We start from the raw sequence: 21,289 nt of genomic DNA, 5'->3' as shown, positions 1-21,289 counted from the left end.
AAGATTAACACTGGCATTAATTTATTTATTTCACAGCTTTATAGAATTCCGTTCAGGGAGATTGACTCAGTCCTGGACTCACAGGAGTAATACAATTGGACATAAGAGATTCTTTAATGCTGGCAATTTTGAACATGACAATGCCAGCAGCAGATTACAGCGTCTGAAGCCTGCTGTTATTATTACATTTATAAGAGACTGCTTTGAATGTAACAACCCTGTTTTGAAGTTATTACTGAACCTGGTTTTTTTTTTATCCAAGGAATGAAATCCTTATCCATCAGAGGCTATTAGGACCATTCTTTTGTACCTATAGTTTGTGTGGCATTAATAGCTTTTTTCTTGACAGTGCACATCAAGGCCATACATGACAACAAAAGAAATAGTGCTCCATTTTAGCAAATCTGCGTCAAGCAGTCTGCGTTTGAGAAAAAAAAACCTGAATGATGCCATATTTTCATCTTCTCTGTAATAAGACAGTGCTGTGCAGCCTTTGAACAAGTCAAGTCGGTCTTCGTTTTTAAGGGTAAACAAAAGTTGGAAAGCCTTGAAGCGCTAATCAGAAGAGAAGTGGCTGCGGGTAGTATGTGTTCAATTGTGAGGGAAAATCAGTCATTAAAAAGCGCTGTACAGTGAATCGAAGCAGCCTTGAGACTGGAGTGTGTGTGTTTGTGTGTGTGTGTGTGTAGGAGTGGTTTCTGAGCGCATTAGCAGGATAAAAGAAAACAATATACCTCGTCAGTGAAAATGGTGGTGAAATTATCAATGATGGAGGTTATTATTATAATAATAATTATTATTATTAGATCTTAATAATAATAACATCACATAAGATTTCCCCACAAGAACATAATATTGGCTTTCATAATTCATGATGTTCTTTTGGACATGGCAATACCAGCAGGAGATTACAGTATCTGAAGGCTGCATGAGTAGAGCTGACTAATATTGCAACACAAGAGCATTGGCGCAGCTGAGGAGGTGGATTGTACACAGGAACAAAAGCAGCATAAGTTCAGCTAAGATTAAATTCGTCATTTTTTTCAGTTCATGGTTCGTGGCCAAAGCCTCAAACAACTTCCAGCTAACATCCTTGAACTTGGGTAATCCGTGCCCAGCTATGACATTAAATCCAATTACAGGTGAAGTGTATAACATAGATTACCTCATTACAATGGCACCGGTGGGATAGATTAAACTGCAAGTGACCACTCACATTGTGAAGGTAAAATGGGCCTAAAAAAAGGATCTGAGTGACTTTGACAAGGGCCAAATAGTGATGGCTAGATGATTGGACGCCACTTAATGTCCTAGGGTGCTCTCATGCCTGTTTAACCCCCCCACTCTCTTTTTTTCTCTCTCTTTCTGTAAGCGTAGTGTGTGTGTGCTCTCTTGCTGCCTAGGGTACGCTTCTACTACTGAGGCACATCTCACCCTCTGGACCTTCCTTATTCATCCTGATGCTTTTCTCCTGCTTAGTGATTTACTTTCTACCTTTGTGAATAGTCAAGATTTGCACTCACCGAAAATATTTCCTTCAGAAAGGGTGTTCAGTAGACAATCTTGCTTGAATAATGTAGGAATCTAAATGTGCATCCAGATTTCTTTAAAACTGCTCTGTGACTAAATGTATTGTTTATTGAATAGGCTAGCATTACCAAACAGTGACCTCTATTTCAAACTTGTTTTACACTTCGCCTGGTAAAACTAAATAGTGTAAGAATTTAAAACAGATAAATAAGACAAGGTTCGTTTTGGTGCTTCAGTTAAATGCTTTTGACACCCAGTTCTAGAGAAAATTTAATGACACTCTTTTTCATTACAATATAGTAACAGCATAGTCTGCCAAGACTATAAATATTTTCTGCTATAATAGGTGCTGTAGAATGGTACTGAACATACCGGTTAAATCACTGTACCAGTTTAAACACAGTAATCTGAAAAAAAGAAAAAAAAAAAATGAAAAGAACTCGGTATAAAATATAGATCAAATTTTTTACACTGTGTCCACAATGTTACCAAATGTAGCTGAACTAATAGCTTCACTCCCTTTAATGAGGCTCCATCAAAAACATACAGGACATCACAGCATCTGCTAATTGGATTAACATTAACTGAAGCTGTAGTCAGTCCCTAAATAGCATAGAATTGGAGAGCAACTTTTCCAAGTTCTGCTGCATACACTATCTCCAGGAGAAGCCAGAGCATGTTTATAAGGTATTCTAAAGGAAGCTTTAGAGGAAGACAAGCTGGAGCCTGAAGACAGTCTAAGAAGTAGCTGACGGTCAAATCTTCAGAAAATGTTTCATTACTGCTATACCAATTAGTCTAAAGTATTTCAAGCTTCAAGCCAGGCCCCTAAAGGCAAAATGCTCTAGCACTCGAAGGCCTTCTGAGCGTCAGACTTCTGCATCTGTCCTTTTCTTTCTCTCAGTCTCTCACACCGTCTCTCGCCACTGATGTTCCTGGCGGTACATTTGTATCGAGCGTGACATTAAGCCCGTTCTTCTGACAGGAATAGGAGATGACTGATTGATTTCCAGCACACACAGATGGATGCACACTCTCATTTCTTTGTTTATTTTGGCTCACCTTCTTCCAGGCCTTCCTGCTGTGTTTAGAGTCGTTTTCACCTGGGCTTTACCTGTCCGGCATTCACATCTCTCCATTCCCTGTCATCTTCCCTGCGTGATGTAGTCTGTATTGATTGAGAGCCAGCGCACAGAGAGCTGGAATGTGCTCTCTCCAGTCGAACAATGATATTCACCTCACACTTATCGTGCATTTTCGACAGCTTTTTTCGACAGCACTATGTCTCTCTGAGTCAACGATTCTTTAAAATAATGTGCCCGAGTTATTTTCACTCACCGCAGGAGAAATATAATTCAAATGTGCATCCCACTGTGCAGTCTCCATGTGCCACCTATTGGAAAAAAAAACCTTTAAACACATTTTCATAATTAGCTTTTTTATTGCTCTTGTTGTGAATTTACCAGCAACTGCAAAATACTGTTGTACTATTTATTTCTGCAGTTTTTTTGTATTTGGTAGCGGTAATGACAAGCCTACCAAAGTACCAGAAGTATCCATGTGCATCTTCTGCCCCTGTTTACACCAACTACAGCAATTACACGACTTCTATCCTGCTCACCTGACCTCCTGAACAGTGCGAAACTGTGCGAAACTCTACTGAGGTTGCATAGAAATACTATTACCATCTTATTATTATATACACACACACACACACACACACACACACACACACACACACACACACACACACGCACATATATATATATATATTTATTTATTTATTTTTATGATTGATGGCATGATAACAAATAGCTCAAAAAATATGAATAATTCAGCCTCCTCCATTACCTCCTGTTGTTGCATCCTAATCCCTACTGATGCTGCCTTGTTCACAAACATGATCAGCATATCATTGCCTCCCCTGCCCACATTTAATCTTTGGCTAAATTTGCCAAAAAGGAAGTATGCTGGACACCTCCATCTCCTCCACCTTCCTGTTCCTGGAAAGGGTAATAGACACTTCAGGCAGATAATTGCAGGGATTTGGCAGGACTCTGCTGGGATTATGGGTGAGGGAAAGAGATCCTGACAATGGACTGGGTCAACGTGATTGCACTGCAGAGGAGACGTGCAGAGAGAGAAAGGAATGCAGGGGGGATTCGGGTTGAGGTCTGCTGGGTCCGATACTGTGGTATACTCAAGCAGATCATATTAACACTTTGTCTTAGCAACTGCTTAGCAAAGAGACAAAATGGAAACAATGCTTTTGAACAGAAGCTTCTAAAGCTTTGTGCAGCTCACTGCTTGTGGTCTGATACTCAAATTCTTTTCCTTTGTTCTCCTGTCTACTTGCTTACTTCATTCCAGCACACACATAATCTTCAGTGAAGTGAGTGACTGTGATAATGCAAATTCTCCATTACAAGTATAACTGGTTCCTTGATTGAGCGCCTCTAAATTCTACAGCTTTATCAGGAGGCAGTGAATTCACTCTGACACTGCAGTGTGTAATGTGGCAGATGTTCTCATGAAATAGAAGCTTGCTTGAATCCAACATGATATGAAATCCCACAGGAGTCATGGTGAGCTTGCATGGACTAGCTGCTTGTCCCAGGATGAGGAAAGACCCCAGATCGCTGAACCCAGGCCCTTATTACTTTGATTACATTTTCTGCTGGCATTTAGGCAAACGCAAAGTTTTCGCATGCTTTTTGGTGTTTGTTAATGGTGTTGAGTCATTAAGTGGGGCTATCTGCATCTTGCAAAAATTGTAGCAGATATTTTACCTGTGTTTGCCTGGTGCAAAGCCATAATGATCCAGAAGCAGCATGTAGCAGACTTTTACCGAACCCAAATATATGCATGTGTACACACACACACGTGCACACACACACACACACACACACACACACACACACACACACACACACACACACACGCCCCGAATCCTAATCTGTTCCATTTTACTTTTAGTTTATGCCATAAAAGTATCCAATTTTGTGTGTGACTTGGTGGATGATTTACAGTTTGAAAATAAAATTGGAAGCATCTTGCAGCTGATATTGCTGAACTCACAACTGCTGCTTTATTCATCATTCAGGGTGAGAGGCATGGGTTAGTTTTCATCCAGCTTACTGTGGGAATCTGCAGTGAAGTGCTGTACACTGCAAAGATGCTGTAGCAGCAGAATCACCAAAGCGTGCCTCACAGCAGCGAGTACAACACCATAAAAACAGAATTATACAGGCTGGCTGACCTTGTACTCATGCAAGCTTTACGTACTGCCTCAATGATTCGTGTTGCAACGGAGGCGGAAATTCTTACTTGTATGTACTCATTCAGCCCATTCAAGTTAGCATGTGCAGTTTAGTCTGAAAAGGCTACTACACAAATCTGAGACAAAAACATTCCTACACAAACACACACACACACACACACAACACACACAAAGATGGATTCAGTCCATGAACAAAGCTCTTAGAACTAAAGTGAATTTAACAGTTCCCCTGACAGATAGTTGATCTGTTTTTATATATATATATATATATATATATATATATATATATATATATATATATATATATATATATATATATATATATATATAAATATAACATGTATATTTTATGCTAGCACAGTGTTTATTTTATTGTTTTGTTCCTCCTCTCTGCTATAGTGGAAAGATAAAGCCAACTAGCGCTCAGCTATCGAATTAGCTGCAGCAGAGCTTGCGGTTCTCAGTATCCCATCTGCTGAACTGTGACAGATATTACAGTTAACAGGACAAAAAAAACACTATGGCTAAATGCCAAACTGACCAACTGTCGCTTCTCTAAGTCAGAGACTGTGTACATGGTGGACAGCAAAGCTGTACTGACTCCAACTGTGTCACTGTGATTACTGATGCTCTGCCCTGTCGTGCTGGTCCACCCGTGACATCCTACTCATAGCTAGTGTCTCTTAGATAATATCTCCCACAGACTTAACTATGTTGATAAAAGCAAGGTTGTTTATGTTTAGATGTATTCATTAAAATGGTGAAACTACAGTTATTAACTCATGGAAATATGTTAGCTAATCATAAATAGCGTGTTTGCAAATTCTGCAAATAAAGGTAAACAGACCCGACTGGTATCAGATTAAGGGGTTGTGATTAAAGCTAGTCTGGTAATTACCCTCTAAAATCTATGGTTTCATTGTTGATTGTTCTCTTTAAATGAACGTCATCAATTTAAACATTGTACTTTAGGCAGCCTCAAGTATCCTTTGTAAGTACACTATATTGACAAATGTTTGTGGATACTTGACAATAAGATTCTATGTCCTTTTTGAACAGCCCATTTCACCTTCAGTCCCCAATTGTTGCAATAATGTTCCCTCTTCTGAGAAGATGTTTCACTAGATTTTGTAAAGTCAAGTGCTGATTTGGGGTAAGGAGGTCCTTTCTGCAGTCAGCATACTAATTTATCCCAAGTTTTTAGTAGGATTGAGGTCAGAGCTCTATAGCAGGCCACTCAAGATCTTCTGCTAAAACAGTATATATATATAACTATATATATAACTATATATATATATATATATATATATATATATATATATATATATATATATATATATATATATATATATATATATATATATATAGTTATATATATTCTAAACATAATTTCGATCAGTAATTACATTTAAATACAGCAGATGGTTAGATTAAAGTTACACCAGCGATCAACTTTAATCTGCTTGTTTTCAACATTGTTATATGTATAATAAGGCCTTTGTAGCCAACATAGGAAAAGTGGTTAAATTGTAAATGGATTAATTCTTGCAGAATTCTTTAATATGCTTGTGTGTAAAGTGGGTAATGTTTTGTCTATAAATTCCTTCAAGCTAATTTCCTTCAGGCTAATTTAAATTGAGCTAATTTAAGTTGAAGCTGGGCATAATGGTGCAATAATAGTATTCAGAAAATCATAAATGCACCTTCCATTTGAGTTAATGCCAAGGCTACTAATCTCTAACATAATGGAGAAAGAATATTTGGCACAGTAGGTTCTGTGGACACAGAGTATATAAACAAAACTAACTAATAAGTATTTTTTTTTGGTTGTTGTTATTGCATGATATTTAGCTTATAAATCTAAAGCCTCAAGCACTTTTTTAAAAACTTTTAGGAAATTTGCATGAACCCTGTTTTATTTTTAATATTGTATTTACACTGTAACTAAATATAGTTTTAAATAGAGTTTAGGCCAGTAAATGCATATCTACACCAGCCCTTATTAGCTGAAAAGCACCAGCACTCAAAAGCTTCTTGCTTTATAATCTATTCTCAATGGTATTAGTTAAAAGAAGTTTCTGCACTTCCACAATACAGAAATTCTCACTTATATCAAATAATCATTTGATTCAAAGGTCTGAGACCACTAATGAAAATAATGCTACTTTCCATTCTTTTCTAATTGAATACAGCAATTTTCATTCCAGTGTGCACTCGGGGCAGCTTGAAATCCACAAGTGATCAGCATCTGACATTTTGTGCAAGGCTGCTATAATGATCAATATTGTACATTTGCATATATTAAACAGGGACATAGAAATAGAGGGTAATCTACATTATTAAATATTCAAGACACTGAACATTTACTTTCTTTGTTTGAAATATTTCCAAACTTTAAAACTTTCTGTTCCTAGTTTTCAATAATAATAATAATAATAATAATAATAATAATAATAATAATAATAATAATAATAATAATAATAATATTTATAATAATATTAATAATAATAATACAAAATAAGAAGAAGAAGAAGAGGAAAAATTAGTTTGTGCTCTCAGACTGTAGGAGCAGTGGCTAATGGGAGATGTATAGACCTATGGCCTACACAAATCCTGCATAAACAAAACATATTTATCTTAAGGGAAATCATAAGATATTTTAAAGAGATATAAATGATTATGACTGACAGAATATAAATGTTAATGAAAACTGACTGGACATGTAACCTGGAAATTTCATTTGGCTTCACTTCATGCTGTCTACTATAAATATAGTAATCAGCTGCGCTGACCCCATCAAAGAAAGATTAACACCTGCCAATCAGATTTCTTAAAAACATTACTTCCGATATATAAATAGGTAAAGTTGTTAGGAAATGTAGTCTATGGAAAATTGTATAGATCAGTCATTAGTTAAATTAGTTCAGTCTGCAGATTATGTGATGTGTGCACTTCATCTTTTACTGTTGTGCTTTGGGTATTTGATTTACTGACTGTGATATGTTTGAATGTCCCTGTTATCACATATAGTTATTTGACAGTAATGGAGCAGAGTAGTAATGGAGCAGATCAGCAAAATAATTGGCTCTAATCTGTCATATATTCTAACACACATCTAGAAAATGAAGCATACTTACACACTGCAAAGATCCTTAAAACAGTCACTTCTGTATTCTGATCTTCATGTCTTCAGAGCAAGGTCGTAATCAGGCATTGCTGTTTATGCTTGTCACATAATAAAACAACAGCGAACTTGTGATATCTGCCTTGCTCTTAACATTATTGGACTCACAGGCCATAACCTATGAAGGCTCTGCTGCTAATTAGTCCACTAGGTATATGTGTCCCTCATGGGTTTAATTTGATTTATAACAGATTGATTCACTCGTCACACTCCGCCACCTGCCTAAATGAAACTGGTAGTAGATGTAATGGTGATCAGCGGACCTTGCTGCCAAACAGCAGGGGATGATTACAGCGAGAACGAGGCACAGCTTCAGAGGGGGTAGCGATTCTGTCTACGGCGTAATAAGTTTGATCCATCATACAAAAAGATAAATGAGGACATGTGAATGTGGGAAAGAATAAAAGAGAGAGAAAAAGACAGTGAAAGGAGGGAAGAGGGTGAGTTAGTTGCTGTGCCTGACTGAATGAACCCTTTGCTGCTTTCATGCTACAGGAATGATTAACAGGATGTCTCTAGAACATCTCTATGTAGTGAATAATGACTTCTGCTACCTGGACCAGTGTTTTCTCTTCATTGTCCCACTCCCCTAACACTTCTCTTTTTTTCACTGGGTTTTCTTTCACTTTATTCCCCCATCCCTTTCCATATTTGCCCACTCTCTCACTACACAGCAGGGAGGATGATGAAAGGACGGTAGTTGGTGCTGTGTGTGTGTGTGTGTGTGTGTGTGTGTGTGTGTGTGTGTGTGTGTGTGTGTGCGGCTTTGGTTGCCTTTTCCACTTTCAACCGAATCATCTCTCCATCTGGACCTGTGTGCACACATCTCACCATGACAAACAGATGGTAAACAGGATTGGGTCCATCATTTGACTTTTTTTCCTTTTTTTTTTTTGTCGTTATTTAAACAACATTACACAGCTTAAACCTTCAAGAAGAAAGATGCCACTAACCACTGCTCACCTGCTGCAGTGTCAGGAATGAGAAACTTTCACAAATTTGAACAGATGTTCTTCGATCTTTGATGCTAGCATTAGGCCCCGTTATGGTAGCTTGCATGTTTCTACCTGTGAATATTCAAAAGAAAGAGAAGGCTGGTTGTTGTAAGTCAAACCAAATAATGGGATTCTTTAAATGAAAGAAAAGTGTTGAATGTTTAGTTTTGTGTACTTTTTCTCATAATGGTATTTGTTGCACCTAAATTCTGCTCTTTAACAGTTCTGTAACCCAGATCCAAATTAAGCCTTAATTAAAACACCCATGATTTCAGGACGCTAACCAAATATACTTTTCTTAACTGGTCAAATAATAGGTCTTATTTCTGACATACAATAATATTACATTTATACTGATTTGAATATGATTAGTCATACTTACCCAATTAAATGACAGCATTTCTCTGCTGAGGTGGATCAATCAATTAGCTAAATTTTAGAGGTGATGGTAACTCTTCCCCAAAAAAAGGAGGGGGAGTGCGAGTGGGGGTGAACTTGAGAAAAAAAGAAGGAAGAAAGAAAAAAGAATTCTGAGAAAGCCAAAAATAAGGAAAGAAAATTTCATAACATTTAGATTTAGAATCTAGATAAAAATTTGTTAAAGAACTGTACTTAGCTAGATTTGGTGTTTGTACAAATAATGTAATATAATATATTGTATAATATATTGTACATGAATAATACTTTAGAGAACATATTTCTTTTCCACATTTGGAGATTTGACCTTGGAGATTTTTCTGCGTTGTTTCAGACTCGGTTTGAGACAGTTCACTACGTGGGACTAAACAGATGGCGAGCCACCCACAGAACGGATCGGACTGAAGTTTCTTTGGATTCACATTGGATATACCTTTTTTTTTAAGTTTTTGCAAAAACTTCACTTCATAATTGAGTGAACGGAGCATTGGAGCAGTTGCTCATTGTGCGGATTGAGAGCTTAAGGAAACGATTACGGATCCTCACGGATTTTGATGCAAACTGTTCTCTAAAAAAGAGGGAAAAAAATCTAACAAATTCAGGGAAACAAGTTATTACAAAATCCTTGGCATATTATCTGTGTACTAATTGAGTTTCATAATTCTTGATTTGCATTGACATTGAAATTGATGTCTATTTTATTACATTTTTTTCTTTCCCTCAGTACATAGAAAATTTTATTTGATTTCTTCTGCCACACAATTGCATAAATTCACATTTTTCTAAATCGGTGTGTGTGTGTTTTCCTGCCTCCTGTGACACCTAAATCTTCTGAAGGCCCTGTGAATTGGTGAAGTCAAACATTACTATCTGTTACTTACCTTAATAGTATTGTTGTATCACACAAGTGTTACAGTTCCGTATCCTATTTTGGCAGTTTAAAGATTTAAGATTGAATATGTTTGTATGTGGATGAATAAAGTACAGGAAACAATACAGAAAGCTTGCACCTATTGTCAACGCTTCAAAGTGCATGTTTGACACATTGTGAAGCTTAATCACCAGCAGTTAAAAATGTTTAAAAGTGCATTATGATACATAAAAATTGTAGTTCACAATACTGCCAGTTTGTGCACTTGTACACATAATTCACTTTAATTCTTAAGTTCTGTAAAGCTGCTTTGAGACAATGTCCATTGTAAAAAGTGCTATAGAAATACACTTGAACTTGAACTTGGCCTGTGTGCTTGCCCTTGGTTTCTGGATCATTCTGGTGTAGAAATTAGCTTTGCCCTAAAGGGGATTGGTTAGCAGAAGTGAAAAATTTGTCTCTAAACTGGTTAAGATTACATTAATACCCTCAACACTCTATTTATGTCAAATATCATGTAAAACAATATGACTATTATTAAGCAAAGAACAATGCTGCTATCTCCACCCCAAATACTTGATTCCTTAAGTAGGAAGCCTGGCGAAATGGTAAAAGTACAGTTCTAGTTTCTAATACAATATTGTGTGCAGTGATAAAGGGTTAAATTGTTCAACCAAAAAATTCATTACCTGCTGATTTAAAGGACCAGATCATTTCCAAATCAGCATGTCTTATAATCCTGCTACAGCTTGTGACTGATGTTGCATTTCTAAAGCATTAGTCGTGCGCTATGTTGTACACTGTGACCTCCAAGAGCATTTTCATTGCTACCAATTACAGTCCTATTAACTGCAAAGAGCCCTTCAAAGAGAAGAGACAAAGCACACTTCCACAAGCAGAAACACAGTCTCTTGTATCATTGCCTTTGTGATTGACAGAAAATAGGATTGAATAATGCAGTTGATTAATGGTATGCTTACACCTACCCCAAATCCCACCCTACTTTTGAACTTTTTTTTTTTGAACACCTACAGAAGTAATTTATGTATATATTTTTTAAATCTCTGTTTTTGTTAACATTTCACTTGGACTATAAGATGTTCCCAAGTTCTATTTTGTTGCATATTCCTATCATTTATAGACCAATTTTTTTCCTCATAAATAGAGATACACATAGTCAAATTTTCTGATTGCAAAAGAGCGGGCTGCTTTTAAAAAAAAATTGTATTACTCTGCTCGTCCCAGCAGACCTTGCTCAGCCTGAGCTCTGAAAGTACAGGAGTGTGTGGGTTAAGCTGCTGCACAGTGCTCGGTGGATTCCACAGACTAAATTCATTTCCAGCCGTATGACAAATGACCCTGTCAGCCCGGTGACTGCCGTCCGCACACAAGGTGCCCTTGAGGAGAAGTATCTCCAAACAAATCATTAACCCCCAGACCCTGGCTTATTACACAACCACACACACACACACACACACACACACACACACACACACACACACACACACACACACACACACACACAAACAATGTGTTGAATCAAATTTATACAGATATCCTAGTAAAAGGGGTGCATTGTTGTGTGTGTTATAGTTAATGAAAGGATGATTTGCTCATGATCCGGAGCCTAGATCTGATCTTTAGATGTGGTAGTATAAAAATTTTCATTTTTCATTTGAACTAGGAGACCCAAATATGTCCCAGTATAACAATGCCCCTGTGCACAAAACATAGGTTAAAATGAAAGATCTTGAGTGGCCTGCTGTACAGCTGTGACCTTAACCCTATTAAGCACTTTTGGGATAAAATGAAATGGTGACCCGCCCCCAGGCCTCCCTACCCTACTTCAGTCCCTGTTTATGCTCGTCTTTGTTACCTTTGTTTTTTGCTTCAAGTTTGGTCTTTGTTTCTTTGTTCATTTGTATGTTTGGTTTTATTGTATTTATTTTGTCAATTATTCTGTCATATTTTATGTTAATGAAAAATCTAGCTGTATTAGTAGAAGCAATTAGTAGATGCATGATGGAACTCAGAGAACTGCTTGTTAGAGCTAATTCAGTAATCTTGGTGAGAAATCCATGCAGGGGATTTCCAAAACAAATATAATCTATGACCAAAAATCAGGAACACTAACAAGAATAAGAAAACCAGAATGAACAGAAAGCAAGAACTTGAGAGTTGGAATTAAAAAAATATTAGACTTTAATTTCCAGAATCCAAAGTAGCTATATAGGAAACTAATGCTGATTTATAGCAGAGACTCTGGTAAATAGCAATCTACAAGATGATAAGCATGATAGCACTGATGGCAGGATATGAATTTATATAAACCTCAATTTGAAATCAACAGATTTTTGCATGGATTTATGCTATCTTATTCAGAGAGATTTATAGAAGTGCTCTGGAGTCTCTATCAGTAACCAGTATTTGCTAATTTACTAGGTCAGAGACTGGGTGTAGCAATATTGAGGGTTAGTGTCAAAGAACAGTTATTTAGAACAGTTACTATCATAAATTAAACAATATGAAGATTTTTTTTAAGTGAGTTACAACAAACCAATCATTTTTGGGCATTGTTAAATGGAAACGAGAGAATGTGCTTTGCACTTTGAGCGGGATCGACAAATGCATATGTGCGCAGAAAAAAAAATCCGTTTATGTAAACACACCCAGCTTTACTATAAAAAATTAATTGAAGGTTTTAGAGGCAGAGTTCTTTTCCTAGGGTAGTGTATCAACATTATCCATTTGGATTAAACGCATATTGTGTAGAATTTAGGTGCAACAAATACCATTATGAGAAAAAGTACACAACACTAAACATTTAACAATTTTCTTCTAGCACCTTTGTTTACCAGTGCTGCATTCTGGAGAGTGAGTCCATCATGAGCTAAAGAGACACAGGAAAAAAAGTGATGTAATGATAAATTAATTAATCTAACATTGTGAAACTGTTACCATTTTTTGCAGCAAAGGGTAGGTGTGTGTGTGTGTGTGTGAGTGTGTGTGTGTGTGTGTGTGTGTGTGTGTGTGTGTGTGTGTGTGTGTGTGTGTGTGTGTGGGAGTGCGCTGGTAATGAACTTATCTGTTTTTATTTCCCGCCTGAAAGCCTGAGCCCACTCTAATGAAGTTAATTGACTTCATTATAAAAGCTGCTCTGCTCTGAACTGTGTAGGTGACAAGTAGCCTGACTGTTTTAGACACTGAACAACAACAAACATGACAAAGAGGAAGTTACCAGTGTTTCAGGGTGAGCGTGACAGAGTGGCTCTGTACGCTTTGTAATAAGTGATGCGTGGTGATGTGTGTTTTATTCTCCTGACAAATTCTCTATTTATCTGTCTGCTGATAGAGCTCTCATTATGAAGACTATAAAGTGTTTTTCCATGAATAGTGTGATTATAATTGTTCACTGCACCTTCTTCCTTTGTTCTCAGTTAGCTGAAAGTATATTTTTTCGACCAGACTATGTGCGTATACCTCAGTGAAAAAAAGATACTGTACATGCAAGGATGGGAATATCTGAGAGTTTTGACTTTGTCATGACATTTTTCCACTTAAAAAAAAAAAAATTATCTTTTGTTTAGATTAGATTAGATTAGGTGTAGATGTAATACTAATTGGCTGCATTTATTATTAATAGTAAATATAATATTTTCACAAGGCCCTTAACCCTCTATGCTCCAGGGGACCCTTACGAGAAAAATAAATCAAGGACCGTGACGTCGGAGCGACGTGGGGCCGCCTTCCCGTGGGCTCACCACCTGCAGGAGGGACCGTAAGGGACCGGTGCTGAGAGGATTGGGCAGCAGTCGAAGGCGGGGCCTTGACAGCCCGATCCCTGGACACGGAGAAGTGTCTGGGGAATCTGCTTAGACTGCTGCCCCCGTGACCTGAATTACGGATAAGCGGGAGAAAATGATGATAATGATGATGATGATAATATTTTTATAAGGACAGTAAGGACAAACATGGCAATTGTGTAAATTTGCCACAGGAATGCATAATACACTCACTCACACTCAAATCACATTATTACTCAGGGACAGACAGCACGAAGAAAAGTGTTACACCTAGCCAGGGGTGTAAAAGGTTTTTTAATCTATTTTCTTACAAATGACATGGCACAATCGAAAACACTGTGCACAAGCCTCATGCATACTCAAGATGGTTCCAAAGAATCCATCCAAGACTTCAAAATAGTGCAGAAATTTGACTGACTTTAAAACTACAATCACCAAAAACATTGCACACTTAAGGTGGTTTTTTTTTTTTTTAGTAATTTACCAACACTTTTTTTCAACACTAACAAGCATAATCCTAGATTTTTATTCAGTACTATAGCAAAATTAACAGGGAATAAAAGCACTGCACTAACATGCAAATCATCAATTGGGAGTAATGAATTTTTTAATAATTAAAACCTTTTCAATATTTAAATTTTAAATAACCCTGTACATAGCACTATACTTATAACAGACAATCAAATACAAAGTTTTACTTTTATTGACATAAGAATGACTTAATCTTATTAATATCCTCATCAAATCATTCCTTGCCTACAAGTTTCTTTGAACTGATAACTACAGAAGTAATTTAACCTGTTTTAAAAATAACAAACTATTTTATTAACACTGGTTATTTATCTACATCTTTCAAACTGGCAGTTATCAACCCCCTAATTATGAAACCCGACCTTGACCCTTGACAGCTTTCCAACTATAGGCCAATATCAAACCTCCCCTTTATCTCCAATATTCTAGAAAAGGTTGTAGCACAGCAGCTTTGCTGACACCTATATAGGAATAACATTTTCGAAATCTATCAGTCAGGATTTAGTACAAAGCACAGCGCTGGATAATGTGGTAAATAACCTGCTATTGGCCTCTGATGAGGATTGTGTCTCTTTAATTGTTTTGCTCAACCTTAGTGCAGCTTTTGACACCATTGATCATAATATCCTCCTTGCTAGACTAAAAAAAAAATTAGAATAAAGGGATCAGTTCTTTCCTGGCTTAGGTCTTATTTGACTGATCGCTATCAGTTTGTTGATGTAAATGGTGAGTTCTCCTCACTCTCTGAGGTAAAGTTTGGTGTTCCGCAAGGATCTGTCTTAAACCCCACTGCTTTTCTTTTTATATATGCTGCCTTTGGGTGAAATTATACGTAAACATGACATTAACTTCTATTGCTATGAGAGAAATCAGCTTAAAAATGAATGGAGTGTGTAAAGGACATTTGTGGGTACTTGATAAAGACAGTGGGTACTTGATAACTTTCTTCTGCCCAACTAAGATAAGATGGAAGTACTTTTACTAGGACCACGTGCAGATAGAAGCAGTCTTTCCGAATATGTAGCATCTCTGGATGGTCTTTCCGTTTCAGTGTGTACAGCAGTCAAAGACCTTGGTGTTATTATTGACTCTAGTCTTTCCTGTGAGGCTCATGTAAATAACATTACCAGGATTGCCTTCTTTGACTTAGAAATATGATGTTGTTACAGGGTGCAGAAAAACTAGTTTATGCTTTTGTTACATCTAAATTAGACTACTGTAACGCTTTACTGTCTGGGTGTTCGAATAAGTGCATAAATAAGTTTGAGTAAGTTCAGAATGCAGCAGCAAGAGTCCTTACTAGATCTAGAAAATATGACCACATCACCCCTGTTTTAATCAGTCTACACCGGCTCCCCATCAAATCTCGCACTGATCAAAAAATACTACTACTGATGTATAAAGCACTTAATGGTTTTGTGCTGCAGTATCTGAGTAAATGTCTGTACCATTATGACCCTCCACGCCTACTTAAATCAAATGGTGCAGGCTATTTGTTGGTACCTCAAATAATAAAGACTACAGCAGGGGGCAGATTGTTTTCTTATAAAGCCCCACAGTTATGGAACAGCCCAACAATTAATGTTCGGGACAAATTTTCAGTGTTTAAGGCTGAAAACATATTTATATAGTCAAGCCTTTTATTGGTATGTTATTCTTAGGTAAAGGTGCAGATCTGGAGGGATCATGGATATAGAGAGTTTGGTGAACTGTGATATTTGTATGCTGTCGTCCCCTCACTCTCACACGTTCACTCAGGTTTGTTGATGGGGGTGTGGTGGGTCGTCTCTTATTCCAGAGATCCTTCATGTCTGTGTTACCTTCTGGCTCTCACGTTTAGTAATGCTGCTATTGCGAGTGTTGCCGGAGTCCCCAACACACACACACACACACACACACACACACACACACACACACACACAAACACACACACACACACACACACACACACACACACACACACACACACACACACACACACACACACACACTCTCTCTCTCTCTCTCTCTCTCTCTCTCTCTCTCTCTCTCTCTCTCTCTCTCTCTCTCTCTCTCTCTCTCTCTCTCGGTCGAGTTAAACATGCTCCTAAGGTGCCAGTGACCACTGTTTCTGCCCCTCTTCTCTCCTCGGATCTGCCTACTTTGTCCAGGCCTGTCTCTGTATGGTGTTCTCTTTGATTGGAGGCCAGCTGGGGATCGTTTCCACAGTCGCCACCGGCTTGCTTATTAGGGACATTTTTACATTTATAAAGACCAATCTTATTCATTCTTTCTTACCACATTATCTGTGTAAATCTGCTTTGAGACAATGCCCACTGTTAAATGTTTATTTATCTAGTTTCTTTGTCTTTGTTTCCACCATACCTTGCCTTTATATTTTCCACAAGAACTGATAGCTATTTTTTAGATAGCACAAAATCTAGCTTTTGTCACTTCCTAGCTTCCATGCCATAGCATTTGCATGAAAAGCCTACAAATTGCATTTGTACAAAGTGTGCATTGTATGTTTATGTTCCCATCTTCCAATGGAAAATTCTTGATTCCATTTAAATAAATTTCTTCGACACAGAACATATTTTTTGGCACAAAATGTATGAAATTTAATATTTTCCTGCAGCAAAAACACCTTATAGATGGTAGATGAGTTTGGGTGATAGATGTCTTTAGAATTCCTGAGATGTTTCAGTGTTCTCGCAGCTCTGGACTTCTCCAGGTGGAATATATAATACAAGCAAATTCATATAAATTAATAAATATGCAAGTAAAATATTTGGATAGAGGAAAGTTAAAAATTTGAGAAAAGTAGAGGAAAGTGAACAAAATAGTATAGAAAATGGAAATGCAAATTGTACTTTAGTACAGGAATGTGTGGAATAGAAAAGGAGTGGGTGGTTGGAGGTGTGTAAAATTTTGATTGATCTTGTTGATGTTCACTGTGTTTCTTCTTGTGATTTGCAATGTTCAGAGTGGGAATCAAAAGGAATAAATTTTTTTATATACATTTTTTATAAAAAAAAAATTCTGAATAAATTATTTATTTGGATGATTATGGCAATGCAAGAGATACTTATATATATAAAATTATATAAAATGTAAACAGTTTTCAATGTATGTAAAGGATAATTCACAGCTAAGTATGCATTGATTTTTTTAATGCATGGAGCTGAGTGCATTAAAATGATGCCTCTTGTACCACAGTCATTTGCCAGCAGTGACAATTTAAAGCTGTCAATGATGTTAGCAGTAAAAAACTATGGATTACTTTTATTAGTTGTTGTTAATATGAATCATTAGATGTAGAATTCTGCTTGTTTTAAACCAGATGCATAGAGAAGTGAGATCAAATTAATTCTTATGCTGTTTTTCATTATATTTCTCATTTGAATTAATACATTTATTTATTAGTTTATTGAATACTTCAGCTTGTTAAATTCATCTATTGCCTTGATGCATTTATCAAAGTTGCCATATTCACTATAAGTAAAATAAAACAAAATGTGTTAAAAATTTAAAAAACTTTTACAATAGCTGTCTCACTCAGTATATGACTGTAATCGTATTATTGTATTGTTGTAAATGTTTATTAAGCTGCACATTAATATAGAAAGGTGACCAAACCTGAAGAGAACTATCTGTGAGTTCAACTGTACGAACAAACACCTTCCAGGAAATCATAATTGAATATTCAGAAAAAACCATGGCCTAGATAAATATGCGTGTGACTAACTAATACCTGATACTTCTACATACTATAACATAAAAATCTTTTTGTATGTTTGTGCATGTTTACACATAGTTAATAATAATTTCGCTCACATTATAGCTTGGCTTAAATAGCTGGAGTGTAGAGTAGGTCAACAATTGCCGATATTTACACTACTCATTAAAAAACACACAAAATCTAAGAAAATAATCTTGAGGAGAGTGCCCATTTTCTGCCTGTTTTGAAGAGTATGTTTTTTTAGTAAGTCCAAAGTGGAAAAACCTTTGATAACTAAGATATATATATAATTTTATTTATATATTTTTTTTTACAGTATATATGCTAGATATATAGACTTGACAATAGTGAAAGTATGATATGATGAGCAATCCAGTAAAGCAAAGCTCGGCTGGATGTAAATTGCACTTTTATGATGTGTGAATAAAGCAGTTATCTGGTCACTGAGCATTTGCATGCTGGTCCAAACAGCCTCCCAGAAGATGAGGAGAAGTCCTTTTTAAAATCTGTCACTATGGTCTGCCTGCCTGCTGCTATTGAGGGAATTACCCATATTGTTTCTTCTAGAACATTTCTTTGGTTGTGTTTTAAAGCCATTTGCTGCAGGCCATCAAAAACCCACATGACAGCCAGAAAGTGTAACTCTAATATAACTTCCAGTTGAGAGATGATGTATTGTATTCACTGGATCTTGAAACTCATTCCTCTCTAAGGTATACCTTGAAGTCTATGCATATACACATAAGAATATAATAAAATATTTTTTAGTCTTTAGCCTGTCTTAAATTTACGTAAATATGCCCATGAACAACAACACATGACATATTACACAGTGTAATTGTTTATTTTTAGAAAAATCAAGCCGCAATAAAAAAAAACGTGTGTGAAAATCTATATACACCGTATGATTCAAAAGCATATAGAATCACCATAAGCAATAGTTTCAGCAGTATCTTGAAGTAATCATTTTCTGTAAGACTTTATCAATCTTTTACATTGTTGTGGAGGAATTTTGGCTTACTGTTATTTACATTTACAATGCTTCAGTTCATTGAAATTTGCCAGCATTTGTTTATGCACAGATCTCTTAAGTTCCTGCCACAGCATTTTAGTTGAGTTGAGGTCTGGACATTGACTAGGCCATTGCAACACCTTGATTCTGTTCTTTTTCAGCTTTTACTGTATATTTCTGATGTGCTTGGGATCATTGTCTTGTTGGCTGACCCAATTTCATCCAAGCTTTAGCTGTTACACAGATGGCCTCATATTTGTCTCTAGAATTGGTTTAAAGAGGAGATATAATTTTTAGAGAATGATGTTTAGTCTGTTCCTGTATTAAGGGCCATTTACCACTAAAAGTACTTTTTTTTTTTTACATTTTACATCTAATTATTGTATATACTCTCACATGAGCACTTTATCAGGAAAAGCAGCACACATGACCAATCATGACCAATTCAGCTGATCAGGAGCAGAGCTATACATAAAACCAAGCAGCTACAGGTAAAGACTTTCAGTTATTCAAAATAACAATGGGGAAAAAAGCAATCTCAGAGCTTTGGCATGGTTGATAGCACCAGACGGGCTGAATTAAGTATTTCAAAAACTGCTGAGATTTTTATTCAAAAGAGATATAACAGAATGATGCAAACAAACAAACATACAAACAAAAAACAAAACATCCAGTAAACACTATGAGAGATGAGAGAGATTAGAGAAGAAAGGTCAGACTGGTTTGAGCTGAGTATGAGAATGAGAATGGTAACACAATGAATGTTGAATGAATGAGAATGCGCGGTGTTGTATTAAAGTGGCTGGTGAATGTAGTATCTAATATAATAGTCAAATTTCTTTTACTGTTAAGGTTTAGTACATTTAACTGTTAAATGATTACACATAGTCAATTGTGATATTGTAATCAAATTTTTCCCTGTAATACCTGTTCTAGAGCTTTTAGATTACTTGACCCATCTTTGCGCATTCTTCTTAAGATAGTCAGCATATTAAACTTCATCTTCCATTTGCATGTCTGTTCTGGAAGCCTGAAAGGATCAGGTCCATCAAAATGGATTCTCCACCAATAAAACGTGCATATTTCTTTAAATCTTTGCATAATACCAATACTCACACATAAGGTATGACATAGGCAGGATAAGATTTACCTTTATTCGTCCCACAGTGGGGAAATTTCTAATCCTATTAAACTAAAAGGATTCTGTAGAATGTCTGTGTGTGTGTGTGTGTGTGTGTGTGTGTGTGTGTGTGTGTGTGTGTGTGTGTGTGTGTGTGTGTGTGTGTGTGTAAGCACATCATTAAATCTTCCGTTTCTTTAAAGGTGCAGCAGGAGTTTTGAGCTCAATATGCAGCTCATCAAAGATGTTTCCACAAATTCTGCCCTCAAATGCTGAAACACAGCAAGTGTAATCGCAGTGCTTTTATTCCTGGAGACAAAAGCAGATGTTTATCTTTTTATTCTGCCAAGTGTGACTCTTGTATGTCAATAGACTTGCATCAGTGCATGCTGTGAAACTGAGCATGGGGGGAAAAAATCCAAAACAAACTTTCACTGCTATGTTAGTTTCCCCAGTGAATCTGAGGACAGCATGGCTACAAGAGCATGGAATCCCTTCAAAATGAATGATCTGATTTAGTCATTAAGGCATTGAATCAATAATAAAAGAGACTAATTGGTACTTGGTCTGGCTTGTGGAATTTAAGTAAATGTGATATTTAAACAATAGGCTCGACATAAGCTTTTTGAATTTATTACTAGTTGAGGTGTCTACATTGTTTAAAATGTCATAACAAAAACAAACAAAGCATAGCAGATTTGGCAGAAAAAAAAAACTAAGCATAGCAGATCTTTGATCAAAAGTTAAATTACAAGCTACTGTATATCCAGTTCCACAATACAAAATATACTTGACCAATAGACCTCTGTTTTGAAAAATAGGGCT

Source organism: Silurus aristotelis (genome assembly GCF_946808225.1).
Source record: "Silurus aristotelis genome assembly, chromosome: 12".
NCBI lineage: Eukaryota > Metazoa > Chordata > Actinopteri > Siluriformes > Siluridae > Silurus > Silurus aristotelis.
Note: the sequence above shows the minus strand (reverse complement) of the source record.